Raw genomic sequence first — 24,202 nt, forward strand, 5'->3', positions numbered from 1 at the left:
CCTTCCCAAAGAACTGAAGGTAAATGAAGTAGTGTGTATAATGGCAAATAGGAGATTTGCCTAATTCCAAAATGTTCCAGTACTCCTAAAACTGTAATTTAAGGTTTAGTATTTGAAAGTTGACAATTTCACACCTTTGACAGGCCTTTTGGAAGCTGCTCTTTATAAACCACATCAGATTCATCATAACCTTCCAGCAGGTGGCACTCATACTCTGAAAAGGGGTCTGTACAGACTAACACAGCTCCAGTTCAAGGTGGCCCTAAATTTTCTGCTTCATTTTACTTTAGTGACACTTCTTGGTTACCAGTCATAAGCTCCAGGGAGGTCAATATTCCCTATTGCCACCCAATTGAAATGACAGTGAGGCAGTAAGTAAAAGGCAAAAAATACAGGTTTTAGAATCAGAGGCTGAGTTTGAATCCTGTCTTACTAGCAGCAGTTAAGACATAAGGCAAGTCGCTTAACACTTCTGAATCTCATAGAAGAATAAGATGTCTACTTACAAACATAAACTCAGTTTCCACAAAGAATAAATTAATATAGATTAAATACATAGCACAATGTGCCAGGCATGGTGGCCCACGCCTCTAATCCTGGCACTCTGGGAGGCTGAGGCGGGTGGATCACCTGAGGTCAGGAGTTTGAGACCAACCTGGCCAATATGGTGAAACCCGATCTCTACTAAAAATACAAAAGTTAGCCAGGCATGATGGTGGGCACCTGTAGTCTCAGCTACTCGGGAGGCTGAGGCAGGAGAATTGCTTGAATCTGGGAGGTGGAGGTTGCAGTGAGTCAAGATGGTGCCACTGCACTCCAACCTGGGCAACAGAGCAACACTCTGTCTCAAAAAAAAAAAAAAAAAAAAAGTACATAGTACAATGCTTGGAATAAATTAAGCATTTGACAAATTACAGCTTTTATTATTTTTAACCACCACTATTTGCAAGAATGTTATGAAGAGTAAATTAGATAATCCACATAGAATGCCTGGCATTGTTCTTGATAAACAGTGGCTGTTGTTGTTGTACTTAAGTGAAAATTTCAATGCTAACCACTCCGGTTAGTTTTGACATCAGAGATACTTAGAGAGCCAGGCTGAGTTGCAAAATGCCACAGCATTTCCTTGCCGAAGTCCATGAAACACCCATTTAGTAGTTTCTATAATAATAAAATGGCTATATGAAAGTTATTTCCCTTCCCATTTTTCAACAATCTGGTTTCATTTACTCTGACTTCTAAATTCTGCATGTACTTGGTCTAAGAGAGGTATGTGAAACCAAGTAAGCTCTGTGATAAATAAGAAATTCACATATCCTTGACTATGAGAGCATACCTATTCTTTTTTAGTATAAGTATTTAATTATTATTATTATTATTATTTTTTTTTTTTTGGAGACAGAGCCTCACTCTGTTGCCGGGCTGGAGTACAGTGGCGTGATCTCAGCTCTCAGCTCACTTCAACCTCCACTTCCTAGGTTCAAGTGATTCTCCTGCCTCAGCCTCCCAAGTAGCTGGGATCACAGACACATGTCACTATGTCTAGCTAATTTTTTGTATTTTTTGTATTTTTTTTTAAGTAGACATATGGTTTCACCATGTTGGCCAGGCTAGTCTCAAATTCCTGACCTCAGGTGATCCACCCGCCTCAGCCTCCCAAAGTGCTGAGATTACAGGAGTGAGCCACCATGAGATTACAGGCGTGAGTCACCATGGCCAGCCTTAATCTTTTATTAACATATTCCACATGAGAAAATTGGATATACTTCCTATAAATCAAGGGCACTCTGAATATACACAATCTAAATATGAAAAATGAAACAGATACAAACTAAAACAAAGAGTTTACAAAGTAAAATCTTAATTACCTGGAATTCTGTGGGGTATTCTAACTCATTTACTGATTCATTAAGTAAACTTGCTTGCAACCCTCCTTGTTAAAAACTTCCTGTCCTGACATTTAAACAAAATGGAATTTTCATTTGACTCTATGTAGCCTTCTTTACTTATTTTTGTTGTTGCTGTTGATTTTACATTGCTATAAGACGCTGGGCAGTCTTTCAGTCCCTTGGGATTTCATTAATCAACTACTAACAAATGTTTATGTCCTTCTTATTTATGCTTTTCTCCCCTTGAAATAGAATGGTGGGGCGGGGGGTGGGGAACAAGGAGTGGGGGGTGGGGGTGAAACTAACTTAAAACTCCTTATTTAGATTCCGGCTTAAAAGAAAAAAGTATTGACTTATTCTCCAAATTCTGTCTCTAGTTTTCTTATCCTTCTCCATTCCACAGTTTTTCTTAACATCTTACCCATGGACCTGAGCTTTAGCTGCTCCTTCTATGGTGAATCCCAAATCTCAGTCTCTAGCCCTAATGTCACTTCTAAACTGACATCAATTTCCCAAGATGAGTAATATAATACAACCAAGAGGCTATCCCACTGTAATTCAAAATCCACAGATCCAAAACTGAGTATCACTTGCCCAACTTTACCTCCTAGTGTGTTCACTATACCTGCACTGATGCCAATATTTCCCAATCATCAAGGCAGGCTGAAAACCTTATCATCAGCTGGGCACAGTGGCTCACACCTGTAATCCCAGCACTTTGGGAGGCTGAGGCAGGTGATCACCTAAGGTCAGGAGTTAGAGACCAGGTTAGCCAACATGGCAAAACCCCATCTCAACAAAAATACAAAAATTAGCCAGGCATGGTGGCTTGTGCCTGTAGTCCCAGCTACCCAAGAGGTTGAGGCAGGAGAATCGCTTGAACTAGGGAGGCAGAGGTTGCAGTGAGCCAAGATTGTGCCACGGCATTCCAGCCTAGGCAACACAGCCAGACTCTGTCTCAAAAAAAAAAGAAAAGAAAACCTTATAACCAGTGTTCACTCACCAAGTGCTACATACTCTGCTTCTTAAATATCATTCATTAATTCTTACCTTGATAACTAAAATTAAAAACCTTAACCAGTATATACACAGGTGATCTTCCCTCTGCCTAGAAAGGTACAGAAAAATATTTCCTATCTTCTTTGCCTGATAAATGCCTACTTTTTAGAAAGAACTCATTTATCACTTTTTCTAAGAAGCCTTCCCTGAAACTCTTCTTCTGAAGTGTCTCTTCTGTGTTCCCATCCATACTGAATTACCCTTAACACACTGCTAATTAAATAAAGTTATGACATAGTATAATTATCTGTCTCTCCCTAACTGATTGTGAGATGCAGGGACTATGTCTTCCATCTATACATTTCTATTGTCTTGCACAAGCCAAACACATGTAGATTTTCAACAAATGTTGGCTAAGTGATAATCCGTCTCCTATCTCTTCTAATATACTCTATGCATTGACATCAGAATATCTTCCTAAGATAAAAAGTCTGATAAATTGTTAACTCTCCTACTTTAAAATTTTAAATGGCTTCAAAGTTAAAGCTCCTAAATAGAACATTCAAAGCTATTCACCCCAAAGGTTAAAACTATTTTTCCTGTAAATAATTTATTTTGGAGGGCCTGAGGCTCAAGCTAAAACTATACTGTAAAGATTTTAACCAAAAATATGGCAGGTGACTAAGATCCAAGTTAAGGATAAGTGGGTTTCCCCCTGCAAAAGGGAGTATCATAATTGGCATATGTATGGCCTTTACCTTCAGGATGCTCCATATGCAATCATCATGAATTGGCTTCTAAATCGCCATTGCACAGAATTCTGCCCATTACCTCCCATGAAGCCTTGTCCTGGGACATGGGAAAGAGGCAGAAGCATGATGGAAAATACCCAGCAGATTGCAATGGGAAAAAAAAGTCTAAAACTACCATTAGAAAACATTTGAGTGCCAAGCATATTTGAGGCACTGGGAGCCTTAGGGACTTTACAGCCTAAAAGGAACTGAAGAGACAAGACGGACAATTCTTAAATTACAATTACGGTGATATTATTAAGGAAAAATACAGAGTGCATATGTAGGAAACCTAACCTAGTCAAGAAAGTCAGAAAAGGTGCTCCTTAGGAAGTGTGCCTTATTGGGAAGAAGAGGAAATTGAGAATTTGGGCATTAACCAGCAAAAATGTGTGCTGGCAGGTATTTTCATTATATCATGAATACACAGATGCTAAAAGAACCCTCTCACTATTCATCTTCTGGGTGTAAATATCAGATAAAATCCCTACTTTATTCTAAACTTGCTACAGCAGATTTCCATCACTATGTGATAGGGTGTATCTCTTATCTTTCCCAATGAATATTAATAAAATCACCTAGCACAGGACCTAACACAAAGTAGACACTCAACAAATTTTGGATGAGTAAATGAAAGTAACAGTACAAGAATTGGTTTTCAAACATGTTGGTTAAATGAAATTTATTCCATATTGAGAAAATATTATTTTCAAAACCGCCATTATCAAGCACCTACAAAAATATTCAAAACACATTAAATAGATTTCTCAAGGAAATAATCATAGGTTTGAAAAATAATCATAGGTTTGAAAAATAATCTGAAATTGACATTTGATTAAGCATAATAAAGTGTAATTTTATCCTATGTGGCCATAGTAAACCTTAGTTTTATGTCAGTGCAAACTCAGGCTATTTGGTTTTACACCTAACCCATATCTTTATAACTTATACTTCTAAAATACATAGTTTCGGCCAGGTGTGGTGGCTTGTGCCTATAATCCCAGCACTTTCGGAGGCCAAGGCAGGAGGATTGCTTGAGCCCAGGCAGTCAAGACCAGCCTGGGCAACACGGTGAGACCTCATACTTATGCTTAAAATTAATTAATTAATTAAAAATAAAATATATAGTTTGCATTTTCTGCTTTTACTAAACAGGCTATCAGGTAAAGCCCCCTAGAATTCATACCCTTCTCTACCTCCTAGATGGCACTGGCTGAGGATCTGAAGGGAGAGGAGGAGGTCAGCTTTCTGATGGAACTTACCTAACACATGTTGGAAGTTCCACTTCTCAGGACATCGGGCATTATCAGTGGTCAGACACCCCACCCCAGATACAAGAAACTGTACTAACTTTTACAAATTAGAGCCAAGGGTTTTAAGTATTAATGGCTAAACTACCAGTACCAATGATTCAATGTATTTTAGATCACTATGCTTCTAGAGAAGATTTAACACAGTGAAGTCAAGGCTCAGACACATTATCCATTTGTAGTTCCTGAAGACCTCACAGGAACTTTAACAGTAGTAATAAGGAAAGCAGCTAAATGATCTGACCCAAATACAGTCCAGGAAATAGCTACTGTATTTTTTTCCATTAAACAAAAATTCCACTTCCTTCCCACTCTGCTAAGAAAATTTGGTATGTGTTATGAGAAAACACAGAGGTGGATGAGTTTCCACAATGAAATAAATGATTTCTTTTATACTAAGCATTTACTAATTTTAATCAATAAATTCTAAAAATAGTATTTCCACTAAGAGTGATAACTTTATTTTTTTTAAAGAGCTACATTATTACGTGTGGCTTTTATGAAAATGTTAAACAATGAATCACTAAATTATGATAATGAAGAATAAGTCACAACACCATAACTTTCTATAATTTTGTGTTTTGCAGTGCACATAGGACAACATTAATCTGAAAGTAAGCTTTCCTTGAATTTCTAAGCTTTGATATTTAATGTCTATTCAAAGATGCTTGAAAATAAATTATATACATATTTTTGCAGGAGGAGGGGTCAAATCTCACATAGATTCTCCTCTTTGAAATGTTCTCTGACGTAAGTTCTGGTCACATACTTCCATACACTTCAAACAAACACCCACTACAGGGAAAGTTTCTTTTAAATAAAATACACAGGGAAGGCCGGGCATGGTGGTTCACGCCTGTAATCCCAGCACTTTGGGAGGCTGAGGTGGGCAGATCACTTGAGGTCAGGAGTCCGAGACCAGCCTGGCTAACATGGCGAAACCTCGTCTCTACTAAAAATACAAAAATTAGCTGGGCATGAATTACTTGAACCCGGGAGCCAGAGGTTGCAGTGAGCCGAGATCACAACACTGCACTCCAGCCTGGGCAACGGAGCGAGATTCCATTTCCGGAAAAAAAAAAAAACTATATATATACACGCACACATATATATACATATATATATATGTATATATATATAAAAAATACAGGGAAGGTTTTTTTCCAAGATGGCAGACTGGAGGCAGTGTTAGCATACCTCTCCCACTAGCAAAGGCAAAATAGCATGTAAAGACTCACTCTGGGAACTGTTTTTCCAAGAAGCAACACAGGAACTTAGGAAACCTGAAAAAATCCACAGACCCTTTGAAAGAAGTAGCAGGCTGCAGCCTACACCGTGAACCAAGCAAAAAACTGTAAATCTCCTGAGTGTGAGAGGGGGAGAGACTGCCTCCAAGATATACATCCCCACCAGGGAACCTGGAAATCCAAGCCACAGAGAAGGACCCCCGCCAGCACAGGAGCTGATGTAGGGAGTTGTGAGGAATGCAAAGGCAGGAGCAGCAGTGGGAAGAGCCTTGCATGCATTCTCCAATGCAGACTGAGGGAAGCCATTCTACCTCACAGGGGACCTCGTGGAAGTCTGCCAGCTAACTCAGCAGTGGCTGCAGGTTGAAAGAAGCCCTTAACTAAATTTCACAATATAACCTCGAGTGGGGACAAACTCCCTGGGCCAGAACTAGGCAACGAGTGGAAAGTGTGCTGCAGCCATGAGTGCAGGAGCTGGGCGCCCTGCCTTTGCCAGCAGATTGGGAGGGGCAGTTGCTATCTCCAGGTGGAAGGCTTACACCCTGGGGCAGTTTTGAGTTCTGAGCATAGACAGAATGGAACTTAGCTCATTGCTGCTAGCAGATTACGGTGGGTGTCAGATCTGCCTTGCCAAGTGCATGGTAACTGGGTGGGGCTTACTGCTGCATACTACTCCCCACTCCCTGTGTGAACTCTTCTGTGCAGCAGAGGCAGCTACGTTCCTCTCTGGAACATTACCCCAGAGGCCAGAGAACCACCTCCTGATTCCCACAGGGGCCGCTGCTTTCCCTGCATGCAGGGAATCAGAGCACAGACCTATGTGACTGAGCCCCCACCTGGCTTTGTCCCTCCACCTACCCTGGTAGCTTAACACAAAAGACAAAAACTTTTGGGAGCTTTTTGGCCCTACCCATCACCTGAGAAACGAGAGTACCTCCCCTGGGTAACACAAGGCAAATAAAAATCCCACCACTACTACCACAGCTGGTGCTCTCTTGCAGGCGTCACTTCCTGGCTGCAGGCCAATCAACACAGTCCATTAAAAGTCCACTAAAGTATCTCCAGGTAGAATAACATTGACATTGTGCCCAGGAAGGAAAAAACTTGTGCATCACCACTGCCTGTACCACTCTGGCTAACCAGGAGGTCCTGAATCTGCCAATAGGACAGGTTCATTACTATTACAATCGGCATTTGAGAACGCCAACATACTAAGGCTAACTATATCTAAGGAATCTCAGAGTCTGCATCACTCCCTGGCCACCCCCATCAGACCTGGTGCTGGTACCCACTGCTGAAAGACTTGAGGACAGGTCACATCACTGGATTCTTTGCAGACATTCTGCAGCACCAGCCTGGAGTGTGGCAGCCCCACTGGGCAGCTAGACCCAGAGGAGCAACAGCATTCACAGTAATCCGGCTCTCAGGGACTCCTACTCCTAGGGGAAGGGGAAGTGCACCATATCAAAGGAGCATCCCGTGGGACAAAATATTTGGGACAGCAGGCTTTGAGTCCCAGATCTTTCCACTAGTGGTAAATTTCTTTCAGCAGAGGCATAGTTGCAGTGCTGGGCTCAGTGGGGAAAGTCTGCAGCTCTACCCCAACAGTCAGGCAGCCCTGGTGTTCATAAAGGGTCTTGGAGAAGGGGGCTTCTTTTCCCCCTTATTCACCACTGCAGACAGTTAGGGCTTCTCCCACAGGAGCTCAGCATGTGCGCACCTATAGACAGCCTTTCTGGAACACTTCACAGTGACTACATCCCCACAGGAGGAGTATCCGCCAGGTTCAGGCTTGCATAAGAGGTAGAGTCACAACTCCTCTCTACTCAGAACATCAACATTCCTGCAGATGAAGAAGTGCCCATCTGATAAATAGCCAGACCACTGGATCAGAAGTGGATCTAGGAGAGCCAGCTTCCCTGCTGACCTGGCAGGGGAGCTGAGATGGCTCCCACCTTTACCCCGATAAGACCTCAGTGCATTCCACTGAGAGCTTTCCTAGCCACGCTCTGTCAAGGCTGTGACTTCTGCCCACCATTGGCTATTGCATTTACCCAACTGCTTTAGCCACAACAGGTTTCTACCCAAGAACACCTCCCCTACTGGCCTGAAGCTTAAAATAGTCACCCTAGTAAATAAAATACTGGGGAAAAAATAAATAAATAAGTCCACACCACAAAGGAATGAGATAAGCTTCAAGAGACCTCTGCCATTCCAACCCTATAGGAGACAATGAATTTTCTCACACACTGAGCACACTGCTACTACAACCAGCATCTGAGACAGTCATCAAAGACTCTGTATAACGAAGGAATTCATATAGAGTCATCACCCCTGAAAACACCAAAAGCCAAATTAGGCTGCAATAAACTATAAACATTAAAGTCACATCCTTAAAGAAGGGAAAAAGAAATTTTATAAAAAGTCAAATTAAAAAAAAATCAAGAATAATTAGGAAAGATAATTTGGTTCCTTCCAAATGAGAAGGAACTAGAAAAATAATTCTGGTAATATAATAAAACAGAGCTCAACAACATCCACAAAAGATTACACTCGCCCTCCAGCAATGGATCCAAACCAAGTTGAAATATTTGAAATATCAGATAAAGAATCCAAAAGGTTGATTATTAAGCCACTCAAGGAGATTCCAGAGAAATGTAAAAACCAACATAAAGAAATTTTTTTTAAAAAATCCAGGATACGAATGAAAAATTTTCTAAGAGATAGACATCTTCAAGAAAACCCCAGGCTGGATGTGGCGGCTCACACCTGTAATCCCAGCACTTTCGGAGGTCGAGGTGGGTGGATCATGAGGTCAGGAGTTCAAGACTGGCCTGGCCAACATAGTGAAACCCCGTCTCTACTAAAAATACAAAAAAAATTAGCCAGACGTGGTGGTGGGCACCTGTAGTCCCAGCTACTTGGGAGGCTGAGGCAGGAGAATGGCGTTAACCTGGGAGGTGGAGCTTGCAGTGAGCCGAGATCGCGCCACTGCACTCCAGCCTGGGCAACAGAGCGAGACTCCATCTCAAAAAAAAAAAAAAAGAAAGAAAAATCAATCAGAACTTCTGGAAATGAAAGACACACTGGCCGGACGGGGTGGCTCACGCCTGTAATCCCAGCACTTCGGGAGGCTGAGGCGGGCGGATCACGAGGTCAAGAGATCAAGACCATCCTGGCCAATATGGTGAAACCCAGTCTCTACTAAAAATACAAAAATTAGCTAGGCATGGTGGTGCGCGCCTGTAGTCCCAGGTACCCAGGAGGCTGAGGCAGGAGAATCGCTTGAACCCAGGAGGTAGAGGTTGCAGTGAGCCGAGATCATGCCACTGCACTCCAGTCTGGTGACAGAGTGAGACTGTGTGAAAGAAAGGAAAGGAAAGGAGAGGAGAAGGAGAGGAGGGGAGGGGAGGGGAGGGGAAGGGAGGGGAGACACTCTTAGGGAATTACAAAATGTAATATAGTGGAAAGTTTTAACAATAGACTAGAACAAGTAGAAGAAAGAATTTCAGGCTCGAAGCTAAGGCTTTTGAACTAACCCAATCAGGAAAAAAAAAAAGAATTTGAAAAATGAACAAAGTCTCCAAGAAATATGAGATTATGTAAAATAGGCAAAGCTAAAAATAATTGGTGTTCCTAAGGGAGAAAAGAAAAAGTCTGGAAAACTTATTTGAGGGAATAATTGAGGAAAACTTCCCGGCCTTTGGCTAGAGATTTAGATATACAAATATAAGAAGCACAAAGAACTCCTGGAAAATTCATTGCAAAAAGGTCATCATGAAGGCATACAGTCAGTCAACAGGCTCTCTAAAGTTAACACGAGGCTGAGTGCAGTGGCTCACTCCTGTAATCCCAGCACTCTGAGAGGTCAAAGGGGGTGGATCACCTGAAGTCAAGAGTTTGAGACCAGCCTGGCCAACATGGCGAAACCCTGTCTCTACTAAAAATACAAACATTAGCCAGACATGTTGGCGGGCACCTGTAATCCCAGCTACTTGGGAGGCTGAGGCAGCAGAATCATCTGAATCCAGGAAGCAGAGGTTGCAATGAGCCAAGATCGTGCCACTGCACTCCAGCCTGGGCAACGAAGTGAGACTCCATCTCAAAATAATAATAATAATAATAAACCCAAGGCAAAGGGGTGAAAAAAAGATATTCCACGCAAATGTAAAGCAAAAGTGAGCAAAAGAGTTAAAATCTGACAGACACGAGACAGGACTAATGTGGAACTCCTACTTGGACAGACAGAACAGCGTGTGGAGACTCACACTGTGAACTTTTGCTCCAAGAACCACTGCAGGAGCATACCAGGAAAACTGAAAGAATTCACAGACCCTTTGAAAGACGCAGCTGGCCACTGCAGTTCCCAAAGTGTGAGAGGGGGAAAAGTCTGCCTCTGAACACACATCCCCACTGGGGAACCTGAAAATGCAGATCATGGGAGAAGGATTTAGCTTTACCTAGAGCCGAAATTGATTTAGTGAGCTAAGCAAAATATAAAAGTAGAAGAAGCAGTGGGAAGAGCCCTGCAGGCACCTCCGGTCTCCAGCAGGTGGGAAGGGGCAAGGCTGGAAAGCCCTGCTTACTTTCTCAGTGGAGTTATGCCCTGGGGCAAGACTGCAGCCCTGTAGGTTGGCTGCCTGGATATAAACTTGGTGCTATTAGTGGGGCAAAACAAGAGTGAGGCTGGCCTTGTTGGCTGTGTGGGAGCTAGGTGAAGCCTGTCATTGCTGGCTTTCCCCTAGTTCCCTGGTAACCTGTATGACACAACAGAGGCAGCCATCATTCCCCTTGGAACATAATCCCATTGGCCTGAGAACCACCCCATCCCCCATATTGGCCACAGCAAGGCCCGCCCTGAGCTCAGACCCACCTAACTCTGCCCACACCTGATGGTTTTTCTCTATCTGCCGAAGTAGCTGAAGACAAAAAACATAAATGCTTGGGAGCTCAATGGCCCCACCCACAGCCTGAGAAACCTGAATATCTGTCCATAAATGAAGGGGAGATAAAGTCTTTTTCAGACAAGAAATTGCCGAGTGAATTTGCCACTACCAAGCAAACACTACAATAAATGCTAATAGGAGTTCTAAATCTTGAAACAAAAATCTCAAAATACACCAAAATAGAACCTCCTTATAGTATAAATCTCACAGGGCCTATAAAACAATACCACAATGGAAAAAAAAACAAGGTATTCAGGCAACAACTAGCATGACGAATGGAACAGTAACACATCTCCATACTAATGTTGAATGTAAATGGCTGAAATGCTCCACTTAGAAGATACAGGATGACAGAATGCATAAAAATCCACCAACCAAGTATCTGCTGTCTTCAGGAGACTCACCTGACAAATAAGGCCTCATATAAGCTTAAAGTAAAGCGGTAGAAAAAGATATGCAAAAGCAAACTATGTTTTCATGCAAAAGGAAACTAGAAGCCAGCAGGAATAGCTATTCTTATATCAGACAACACAGACTTTAAAGCAACAACACTTTAAAAAGACAAAGAGGGACATTATATAATGATAACAGGATCAGTCCAACAGAAAAGTATCACAATCCTAAAGATATATGCACCTGACACTGGAGCTCCCAAATTTAAAAAATTACTACTAGACCTAAGAAATGAGATAGATGGCAACACAGTAATAGTGGGGGACCTCAATACTCCACTGATAGCACTAGACAAGTTAAGACAGAAAGTCAACAAAGAAACAAAGGACTTAAACTATACCCTAGAACAAATGGACTTAACAGATATTTACAGAACATTCTACCCAACAACTGCAGAGAATACATTCTTTTCACTAGCACATGGAACATTCTCCAAGACAGATCATATGATAGGCCACAAAAAAAGTGTCAGTAAATTTAAGAAAATCAAAATTATATCAAGCACTGTCTCAGAACACAGTAAAACAAAACTGGAAATTGGCCAGGCATGGTGGCTTACGGCTGTAATCCCAGCACTTTGGGAGGCCGAGGCGGGCAGATCGCCTGAGGTCAAGAGTTTGAGACTAGCCTGGCCAACATGGCAAAAGCCAGTCTCTACTAAAAACAAAAAATTAGCCAGGCACGGTGGCAGGTGCCTGTAATCTCAGCTACTCAGGAGGCTGAGGCAGAAGAATCGCTTTAACCCAGGATGCAGAGGTTGCAGTGAACTGAGATCGCACCACTGCACTCCAGTCTAGGCAAGACAGTAGGACAAGACAGAAAGAAAAGAAAGAGGCCGGGCGCGGTGGCTCAAGCCTGTAATCCCAGCACTTTGGGAGGCCGAGACGGGCGGATCACGAGGTCAAGAGATCGAGACCATCCTGGCTAACACGGTGAAACCCCGTCTCTACTAAAAAATACAAAAAAACTAGCCGGGCGAGGTGGTGGGCGCCTGTAGTCCCAGCTACTCAGGAGGCTGAGGCAGGAGAATGGCATAAACCCGGGAGGCGGAGCTTGCAGTGAGCTGAGATCTGGCCACTGCACTCCAGCCCGGGCGACAGAGCGAGACTCCGTCTCAAAAAAAAAAAAAAAAAAGAAAAGAAAGAAAATTGGAAATTAACTCCAAAAGGAAGCCTCAAAACTACACAAATAGATGGAAATTAAATAATCTGCTCCTGAATGACCTTTGGGTCAACAATGAAATCAAGATGAAAATTTAAAAATTCTTTCAACTGAATGATAATAGTGACACAACCCAGCAAAACCTCTGGAATACAGAAAAAGCACTGCTAAAAGGGAAGTTCATAGTATTAAATGTCTGAAAAATCACAAACTGACAACCTAAAGTCACACCTCAAGGAGCTAGAGAAACAAGGACAAACTAAACCCAAAGTTAGCAGAAGAAAACAAAGATTAGAACAGAACTAAATAAAATTGAAACAAAAAAATTACAATAAATCAATGAAACAAATAACCGGTTCTCTGAAAAGATAAACAAAATTGATAGACCATTAGCAAGATTAACCAAGAAAAGAAGAGAGAAGATCCAAATAAGCTCAATTAGAAATGAAACTGGAGATATCACAACCGATACCACAGAAATACAAAAGATTATTCAAGGCTACTATGAACACCTTTATGCGCACAAAGTAGAAAACCTAGAGGAGATGGGTAAATTCTTGAAAATATACATCCCTCCTAGACTACACTGGGAAGAAATAGAAACTCTGAACAGACCAATAACAAGTACTGAGATTAAAATAGTAATTAAAAAAAAAAAAAAAACACCAACAAAAAAAGTCCAGGACCAGATGGATTCACAGCTGAATTCTATCAGATATTCAATGAAGAATTGGTACCAATCTTACCGAAACTATTCCAAAAGATAAAGAGGAAATCATCCCTAAATCATTCTATGAAGCCTGTATCACCCTAATGTCAAAACCAGGAAAGGACATATTGAAAAAAGAAAGCTATAGACCAATATTCCTGATGAACATAGATGTAAACATCCTCAATAAAATACTAGCCAACCAAATCCAACAGCATATTAAAAAGATAATACACCATGATCAAGTGGTTTCTTCTTTTTTTTTTTCTTCTTGAGACGGAGTCTTGCTCAGTCGCCCAGGCTGGAGTACGGTGGCACGATCTCAGCTCACTGCAAGCTCCGCCTCCCGGGTTCATGCCATTCTCCTGCCTCAGCCTCCCAAATAGCTGGGACTACAGGCACCCGCCACTACGCCCTGTTAATTTTTTTGTATTTTTAGTAGAGACAGGGTTTCACCGTATTAGCCAGGATGGTCTCGATCTCCTGCCCTCGTGATCCGCCCGCCTCGGCCTCCCAAAGTGCTGGGACTACAGGCGTGAGCCACCGTGCCCGGCCCAAGTGGTTTCATAACAGTGATACAAGGATGGTTTAACATACGCAAGTCAGTAAATATGATACACCACATAACCATAGTTAAAAACAAAAATGATATGATCATGTCAATAGATGCAGAAAAAGCATTTGAAAAAATCCAGTATCCCTTTAGGACTAAAACCACCAACAAAATCAGCATAAAAGGAACATATCTTAAGGTAATAAAAGGCATCTATGACAAACCCACAGCCAACATTATACTGAATGAGGAAAAGTTGAAAGCATTTCCACTGAAAACTGGAACAAGACAAGGATGCCCACTTTCCCCACTTCTATTCAACACAGTACTGGAAGTCCTAGCCAGAGCAATCAGACAAGAGAAAGAAATAAAGGGCATCCACATTGGTAAAGAGGAGGTCAAAGTGTCGCTGTTTGCTGATGATATGATTGTATACCTAGAAAACCCTAAAGAGGCATCCAAAAAGCTCCCAGATCTGATAAACAAATTCACCAGGCCAGGTGCGGTGGCTCATGCCTGTAATCCCAGCACTTTGGGAAGCTGAGGCAAGTGGATCACCTGAGGCCAGGAGTTCGAGACCAGCCTGGCCAACACGGCAAAACCTCGCCTCTACTAAAGATACAAAAAATTGTTTGGCGCAGTGGCTCACGCCTGTAATCCCAGCACTATGGGAGGCTGAGAAGGGGCAGATCATTTGAGGCTGGGAGTTCGAGACCAGCCTGGCCAACATGGCAAAACCCCATCTCTTCTAAAAATACAAAAATTAGCCAGGTGTGGTGGTGAGCACCTGTAATCCCAGCTACTCCAGAGGCTGAGGCAGGCGAATTGCTTGAATCTAGGAGGTGGAGGTTGCAGTGAACTGAGATCACGCCACTGCACTCCAGCCTGGGCGACAGAGCGAGACTCCATCTCAAAAAAAAAATAAACAAGAATGCAAACAATAAGCTGGGCATGGTGGTGTGCGCCTATAATCCCAGCTACTCAGGAGGCTGAGACAAGAGAATTGCTTGAACCCGGGAGGCGGAGGTTACAGTGAGCGGAGATCAAGCCATTGCACTCCAGCCCGGGCAACAATAGTGAAACTCTGTCTCCAAATAAACAAATTAAATAAATATAAATAAAAATAAAAAATAAATTCAATAAAGTTTCAAATTACAAGATCAATGTACACAAATTAGTAGCACTGCTATGTACCAACAGTGACCAAGCTGAGAATGAAAGCAAGAACTCAACCCCTTTTATAATAGCTGCAAAAAAAATAAAATAAAATACTTAGGAATATAGCTAACCAAGGAGAGAAATATACTTAACCAAGGAGGTGAAAGATCTCCACAAGGAAAACTACAAAACACTGCTGAAAGAAGTCATAGATGATATAAACAAATGGAAACACATCCCATGCTTATGGGTGAGTAGAATCAATGTTGTGTAGATAACCACATTGCCAAAAGCAATCCATAAATTCAATGCAATTCTCATGAAAATATCATCACCATTCTTCACAGAACTAAAAAAAGCAATCCTAAAATTAATATGGAATGAAAAAAAAGAGCCCACATAGCCAAAGCAAGACTAGGCAAAAAGAACAAAGCTGGAGGGATCACATTACCCAATTTCAAACTATACTACAAGGCTATAGTTACCAGAACAGCATAGTACCGGCATAAAAATAGGCACACAGACCAACGAAACAGAATAGAGAACCCAGAAATAAAGCCAAATACTTACAGTAAACTGATCTTCAACAAAGCAAACAAAAACATAAAGTGGGGAAATGACGCCCTATTCAACAAAACGTGCTGGGATAATTCAGAAGCCACAGGTAGAAGAATGAAACTGGATCCTCATCTCTCACCTTATACAGAAATCAACTAAAGATGGATCAAAGACTTAACTCTAAGGCATGAAACCATAAAAATTATAAAAGATAAACTTAAAAAACCCTTCTGGACATTGGAATAGGCTAATAATTTATGACTAAAAGCCCAAAAGCAAATGTAAAAAAAGCAAAAATAAACAAATGGGGGCTAATTAAACTAAGAAGTTCCTGCACAGCAAAAGAAATAATCATAAATAAACAAACAACCCACAAAATGGGAGAAAATATTTGCTAACTATGCATCCAACAAAGGACTAATATCCAGAATCTACAAGGAACTGAAACAAATCAGCAAGAAAAAATAATAATAATTCCATCAAAAAGTGGGCAAATGACAGACATTTCTCAAAAGAAGATATACAAACGGCCAACAAATATATGAAAAAAATGCTCAACATCACTAATCATCAGGGAAATGAAAATGAAAACCACAATGAGATACCACCTTACTTCTGCAAGAATGGCCATTAAGAAAGCCAAAAAACAATAGATGTTGGTGTGGATATGGTGAAAAGGGAATACTTAACACTGCTGGTTGGAATGTAAATGAGTACAACCTCTACGAAAACAGTATGGAAAATTCTTAAAGAACTAAGCGTAGATCCACCATTCAATCCAGCAATCCCACTACTAGGTGTCTACCCAAAGAAAAAGAAGTCATTATATCAAAGACAGCTGCATACATATGTTTATCACAGCACAATCCACAATTGCAAAAATATGGAACCAACCTAAGTGCTCACTAACCAATGAGTGGATAAAGAAAATGTAGATAGCCAGGCGCAGTGGCTCACACCTGAAATCCCAGCACTTTGGGAAGCTGAGGTGGGCAGATTTCCAGAGCTCAGGACTGGCCTGGGGAAGATGACGAAACCCCATCTTTACAAAAAATTAGCCAGGCATAGTGACACACACCTGTATGTTAGGGGGTTGAGGTGGGAGGATTGCTTGGGCCCAGGAGGTCAAGGCTGCAGTGAGCCATGTTCATGCCACTGCACTCCAGCCTGGGTGACAAAGTGAGACCCTGTCTCGAAAAAAAAAAACAACAACAAAAAAAACAAAAGTGTTATATATACACCATGAACTACTACTCAGTCATAAAAAAAGAATGAAATAATGTCTTTTCAGAAACTCGAGGCTGGGCACGGGGGCTCACGCCTGTAATCCCAGCACTCTGAGAGGTCAAGGCAGGTGGGTCACCTGAGGTCAGGAGTTCGAGATCAGCCTGGACAACATGGTGAAATGCCGTCTCTACTAAAAATACAAAAATTAGCTGGTTGTAGTGGTGCATGTCTGTAATCCCAGCTACATGGAAGGCTGAGGCAGGGGAACTGCTTGAACGCAGGAGACGGAGGTTGCAGTGAGCTGAGATCACGCCACTGCATTCCAGCCTGGGCAACGAAGTGAGACTTCGTCTCAAAAACAAAAAGCATGGATGAAGCTGGAGGCCATGATTTTAAGTGAAATAACTCAGGAATGGAAAACCAAATACCATATGGTGGGAGCTAAGCTATGGATACACAAAAGTATACAAAGTGGTATAATGGATATCCCAGATTCAGAAGGAGGGAGGGTGGAAGGAGATTTAAAAATTATATATTGGTTATAATGTACACTACTCGGGTACCAGATGCACTAAAAATCTCAAAATTCACCACTATATAATTCATCCATGTAACCAAAAACTACTTGTGCCCCACAAGCTATTCAAATTTTTAAAATATTAAAAATAAAAATACACAAGGGTCAATAAATTTGACTACAGAACTATCTTGTACAGAAAATACATCCTGAACAAAGTCAAAAAGCTAACAAAATGTTTGGAAATCATCAAATCATAAGAAAATAAATGGCTGATTTGCTTGACTTACAGCAGGGGTCCTCAACCCCTGGGCCACAGACCCATACTGGCTCATGACCTGTTAGGAACAGGTCGCACAGCAGGAGGTGGGCAGCGGGTAAGTAAGCGAAGCTTCCTCTGTATTTACAGCTGCTCCAGAATGCTCACATGACCACCTGAGCTCTATCTCCTGTCAGATAAGCAGCAGCATTAGATTCTCACAGGACCACGAACCCCGTTATGAACTGCACATGCAAAGGATCTGGATTGCGCGCTCTTTATGAGAATCTAATGCTTGATGATCTGTCACTGTCTCCCAACACTCCCAGATAGAATCATCTTGTTGCAGGAAAACAAGTTCAGGGTTCCCACTGATTATACATTATGGTGAGATGTATAATTATTTCATTATATATTGCAATGTAGTAATAATAGAAATAAAGCGCATAATAAATGTAATGTGCTTGAATCATCCAGAAACCATCCCCCCAACCCCAGTCTGTGAAAAAGTTGTCTCCACAAAACCAGTCCCTGGTGCCAAAAAGGTTGGGGACTGCTAGCTTATAGAGCTTATAAAATTCAGCTTTTTTTAGGAAGATGTGGTCATAGGTGCTGGGGAGCTCTGGTCTGCCACTCCTGCTCGTGACTCAATGCTGCTCACTCTTGCTGAGGAACAGGTCAGTAAGGAAGCCATGCCACATCCATGGTCTTTAAAAATACCAGAAAAACAGCTGTGGAGCCAGAGGTGGTGCTTCATGGAATTAGAATAAAACCCCTGGAGAAGGTGTGTGCTGACTTGATCACAGGCAAAAAGTTTAAAAATCTCAAAGTAAAAGGACCAGTTTGTATGCCTACCAAGATTCTGAAAATCACTACAAGAAAAACTCCTTGTGGTGAAAGTTCTAAGGCATTGGGATGGCTTCCAGATGAGAATCCAAAAGTGACTCATTGACTTGCACAGTCCTTCCAAGACTGTCAAGCAGATTATTTCCATCAGTATTGCGCCAGGAGTTGATTCTGAAGTCACCAATGTAGATGTTTAAGTCAACTATTTTAACAAATTAATTACTAGTTGTTAAAAAAAAAAAAGAAAAAAGAAAGAAAGAAAAATGGAGCCGGGCGTGGTGGCTCACAATTGTAATCCCAGCACTTTGGGAGGCCAAGGAGGGTGGATCACGAGGTCAGGAGATCGAGACCATCCTGGCTAACATGGTGAAACCCTGTCTCTACTAAAAATACAGAAAAAAAAAAAAAAAAAAGCTGGGTGTGGTGGCAGGCACCAGTAGTTCCAGCTACTTGGGAGGCTGAGGCAGGAGACTGGCGGGAACCCGGGAGGTGGAGGCTGCAGTAAGCCGAGATGGAGCCACTGTACTCCAGCCTGGGCAACAGAGTGAGACTCAGTCTCGAAAAAAAAAAAATGAAAAAGAAAAATGGAAAACCCTTCAGAGTCCAATGGGCAGAGAATATGAACAGACATTTCACAAAAATAAATATAAATTAAAATAGTCAAAAATTATCTAACAATATGACTATCTCAACTTAAGAATGCAAATTGGAGCAATGGAGATATATTTTTCATTGATCAGATTGGGAAAAATTTTAAAGCTTGAAAGCATCTAGATGGCGTCAATAAGGAACTGGTTGAAGAAATTAAACTCTATCCCTACAATGAATATTATATAGCCATTAAAAAGAATGCAATAAGAGGCCAGGTGGATGGGCTGGGTGCGGTGGCTCACGCCTGTAATCCCAGCACTTTGGGAGACCAGGGTGGGTGGATCACAAGTTCAGGAGTTCAAGACCAGTTTGGCTAACATGGTGAAACCCCATCTCTACTAAAAATACAAAAATTAGCCAGGCGTGGTGGTGCACGCCTGTAGTCCCAGCTACTCGGGAAGCTGAGGCAGAAGAATCACTTGCACCTGGGAGGCGGGGGTTGCAGTGAGCCGAGATTGTTCTACTATACTCCAAACTGGGTGACTGAGTAAGACTCTGTCTCAAAAAAATACAAATAAAAATAAATAAGAGGCCAGGTGGCTCATGCCTGTAATTCCAGCATTTTGGGAGGCCAAGGCAGGAGGACTGCTTGAGCCCAGGAGTTTGAGACCAGACTGGACAATATAGTGAGACCTCATCTTTATAAAATATAAAAAATTAATTAGCTGGGCATGGTGGCTCACACCTGTAGTCTTAGCTGCTCAGGAGGCTGAGGCTGGACAATTGCTTGAGCATGGGTGGTTGAGGCTACAGTGAGCTCTGACTGTGCCACTACACTGCAGCCTGGGCAACATAGTACAACCCCATCTCTACAAAAAAAATTAAAGTTAAAAATATTGGCCAGGTGTGTTGGCATGTACCTGTAGTCCTAGTTAACTTGAGAGGCTAAAATGGGAGGATTGCTTGAGCCCAGGAGTTTGAGGCTGCAGTGAGCCATGATCGCAACACTGCACTTCAGCCTGGGAGACAGAGGAAGACTCTGACCAAAAATAAAATAAACTTTAAAAATGACCTTTGACTTGGGGGTTAAAAAAATGATATCTGTATTGTCGATATGGAAAGATCACTAAGACATAATATTAAGTGATAAAGATGAAACAGAATATATATATCTATCTCTTTAGTATTTTTAAAAGATACATATGTAGTGGTACATGCACAAAAAATGTCATTATAAGAAGCCATTTTTACTAGCTACTTTTGTGCAGAATGACCAGGTGTTAAAGAAGACAAAGGTTTAACATTTTTCATTTTATATCTTTCTGTATGACTTTAATATAACAAATAGCAATCATGATATTGTTTGAATTATTATTATGTATATATTTCTATTTCTGAAATGTCAACAGGAGTTAACTAGTGAATCAAATTTGGTTTGCTACTTTATGTTGCTCTGTATTTTTCAAATTATTTTTTGTAAAAGCCTACTCTAAGGTATTGTTTTTCAAACTGCAGCTTATGACCCATTAGTGAATCATGAAATCCATCTACTGAGTTGCAACCAGCATTTCCCCCACCATATCACCAGCAAGTGAAATAACCTGAACTGGACTAAAATAGAAAATAATTGAAAACACCAGTGCACATCATGGATTATGAGCAAGAAAGAGCCAGACCAAGAACAGGCAAGCTGACTCAAAGTTTGAAAACCTCTGCTCTAAGATATTATGTTAGTAGTACTTTGAATAGGGTGCTTAGGGAAATATATTAATCATGTTATAATTAATATTTCAAAACCAAGAATCATTTTATGTTAAATGGAGTTTTTATATGCCAATTCTTAGTATGATCAATTTCCAAAAAATGCTATTAATTGAAATGATAATGGAGAAAATATATAATTTCCGAAAATTCAGAGACAAAACTAAAAGGACAGCTATACAACATACACTGACTTGAATGAAATTGAAAAAAAATCAAACTGCCAGGCACAGTGGTTCACACATCTAGTTCCAGCACCTTACAAGGCCAAAGCAGGAGGACTACTTGAGCCCAGGTGTTAAAGACCAGCCTCGGCAACACAGGGAAACCTTGTCTCTACAAACAATTTTAAAATTAGCCAGGTATGGTGGCATGCACCTGTAGTCCCAGCAACTCGGGAGGCTGAAGTGGGAGGATTGCTTGAACCCAGGAGTTTAAGGATGCAGTGAGCTATGATCATACCACTGCACTCTAGCCTCAGTGACAGAGGAAGACCCTGTTTCTAAAAAATAAAAATTAAAAATGAACCTATATACATATATTTAGAATAGCACCACATTATAAATTATACACATTCATGTCTTTGGAATGGATAAGACTGAAATGAGACTGTTTACCTATGAAGAGGTCACTAAAATAATAAATTTTTAAAATGCTAGGCTATCTGAAAATTTCAGAATATTGACAGAAGACCACATAGTTCAAACATACATTCAGCGATAATCAGGGCATGCATTTTAAGTTACTGTTTTTGGTGTCAAAGGATGTGTTTGTTCTGATTACAAACACCATCTATTGCCCAGTCTCCTGTTTGGTCAAGACAGATAACTCCAAAATGACTAGCCAGGATTGGGAACATAGTTCAGTCAATAATTAAGTGAAATTAAATGACTAGGGGAGTATGAAATCAAAAGACTTTGTTTTCATTAACATGGCAACCAAACCGTGTACTGCGTATTATGCAGTCAGAGCAGCCCTGGGAAGTCCTATCTTTTTTTAATTTCATGAACCCCAATGTCATGTATCTTTACTACTTACATTATCTTTTTCTCCCTTTTATCCAACTCTCCACCCCTCCTCCCCACCAACCCTTGTCTGCTTTTTATTTCCTTTGTTCCTTTCCATTCATTAAGTCCATTACTCTTAATGATCTCTCACGCTTCCAAATCCCTACGGGGATTATCTATACCACTCATTTGGAAGTCAGCAAATGATCTCTTGTATTATTTATCTTTTTTATACATATCCTATTTTTACATACACTTATATTAACTATTTGGTAAAGTGTAAAGTCATTCCATGTTATGAATGCAGTCAATATCAACAAATATTTTTAGTTATCTTTTTAAGTTCTCATATAACCCAGAAGTCAAAAGTTGTTCAGGGCATGTGTTGTTCTATAACTAAATAGATTGAGGTAATCTACACGTGCCCCAGGAGTGTGGGATCATAGGCCAAGGCTAATTCTGGAAGCAATGAGAGGGAGATGAAGGGAGGGAGAATAGGACCTGGCATGGGCAATGGCAATAAAGATAGAAAGGAGGGGTTAGATGAAAACAGGGCAAGAAAAACTGAATAGAATTTAGTAATTGATAGACTGAGGGAAAATGACCCAGGATGGTACAAGCAACCAAAAAGATGGTGGTACAATTAGAGATAAGTAAAAGCATTACAGGTTTAAGGTGTGAAGAAATGTAGATTTTTTTTTCTTTCTTTTTTTTCTTTGGAGATGGAGTTTCACTCTTGTCACCCAGGCTGGAGGAACGGTGCAATCTCAGCTCACCGCAGCCTCTGCCTATCAGGTTCAAGCAATTCTCCTGCCTCAGCCTCCCCAATAGCTGGGATTACAGGCATGCACCACCACACCTGGCTAATTTTGTATTTTTAGTAGAGATGGGATTTCTCCATGTTGGTCAGGCTGGTCTCGAACTTCTAACCTCAGGTGATCGGCCTCCCTCGCCCTCCGAAAGTGGTGGGATTACAGGCGTGGGCCACTGCACCTGGCCAGAAGTATAGATTTTAGTATCAGATGTGATGAACTCAAGACATTCATGGGGCATATAGTTAGTGATCCTGTTATCTGGATCTGAAGCTCAGGCGAGAGTGCTCAACTGCAGGTAAAGAACTTAGGAGTCATTAGCATACAGAAGAGATTGCCCAGAAGCATTGTAAGGGAGCAAATGGGAAGGGCATTTAGTAGAGAGCTCTTTTGGAAAATAAGAACATTAAAGGGTCTAAAAAAAGAGACATTTAAGGCACAGGATTACAGAGACTCGGAAGGTATGTTTACAGAAGCGAAGCCTCCTTCTCTCAGGAGAGGATATTGTTGTGAAAACCAAGAAAGATTACCTTCCTCCCAGAAGCGGAAACAGATAACAATTTCAGGTATTAAGAGAAATATCTCAGCAAACTAACACAGGAACAGAAAACCAAACGCCACATGTTCCCACTCATAAGTGGGAGCTGAACAATGAGAACATATGGCCACAGGGAGGGGAACATCACACATTGGGGCCTGTTGGGGGTAGGGAGGAGGGATAGCATTAGGAGAAATACCAAATGTAGATGACAGGTTAAGGGGTGCAGCAAACCACCATGGCACATGTATACCTATGTAACAAACCTGCACATTGTGCACATGTATCCCAGAACTTAAAGTATAATAAAAGGATAAAAAATAATAATAATAAAAAAGAATGTGGACCTTAACCTGTTTTCTTTTTTTGTTTGTTTGTTTTTGAGACGGAGTCTTGCTGTGTCGCCCAGGCTGGAGTGCAATGGCTTGATCTCTGCTCGCTGCAACCTCTGCCTCCTGGGTTCATGTGATTCTTCTGTGTCAGCCTCCCACGTAGCTGGGATTACAGGTGCCGGCCACCACACCTAGCTAATTTTTGTATTTTTAGGAGAGACGGGGTTTCACCACGTTGGCCAGGCTGCTCTCAAACTCCTGACCTCGGGTGATCTGCCCACCTCAGCCTCTCAAAGCGTTAGGCTTACAGGCGTGAGCTACCGTGCGTGCCCAGCCAACCTGTTGTTTACAACAATGTCAACAGCATTCTGGGTAACACTGTTGATAGACTCTTCCAGTTTTGCCTGAGTAACATTGTGGGACACTCCTTTTTGAAATTTTTGAATAGTACCCATACCCTTGATGTCTACAATATCACCTTTCTTGGAGCTTCACATGTATGTGGCCAAAGGAATAACTCCACGTTTTCTAAAAGACT

At 41.4% G+C, this 24,202-nt stretch overlaps 1 protein-coding gene and 1 pseudogene across 4 annotated transcripts in view; one reads left to right on the forward strand and one right to left on the reverse strand.

The window, feature by feature from the left end:
* CDK19 (cyclin dependent kinase 19) overlaps positions 1 to 24,202 on the reverse strand; it is a 215,930-nt gene that overhangs the window by 79,576 nt on the left and 112,152 nt on the right. The gene's annotated exons all lie outside the window — the stretch shown is intronic.
* LOC119625212 (small ribosomal subunit protein uS10-like) lies at positions 18,258 to 18,972 on the forward strand (annotated as a pseudogene).

This window comes from Chlorocebus sabaeus, chromosome 13 (assembly GCF_047675955.1).
Source record: "Chlorocebus sabaeus isolate Y175 chromosome 13, mChlSab1.0.hap1, whole genome shotgun sequence".
NCBI classification, from domain to species: domain Eukaryota; kingdom Metazoa; phylum Chordata; class Mammalia; order Primates; family Cercopithecidae; genus Chlorocebus; species Chlorocebus sabaeus.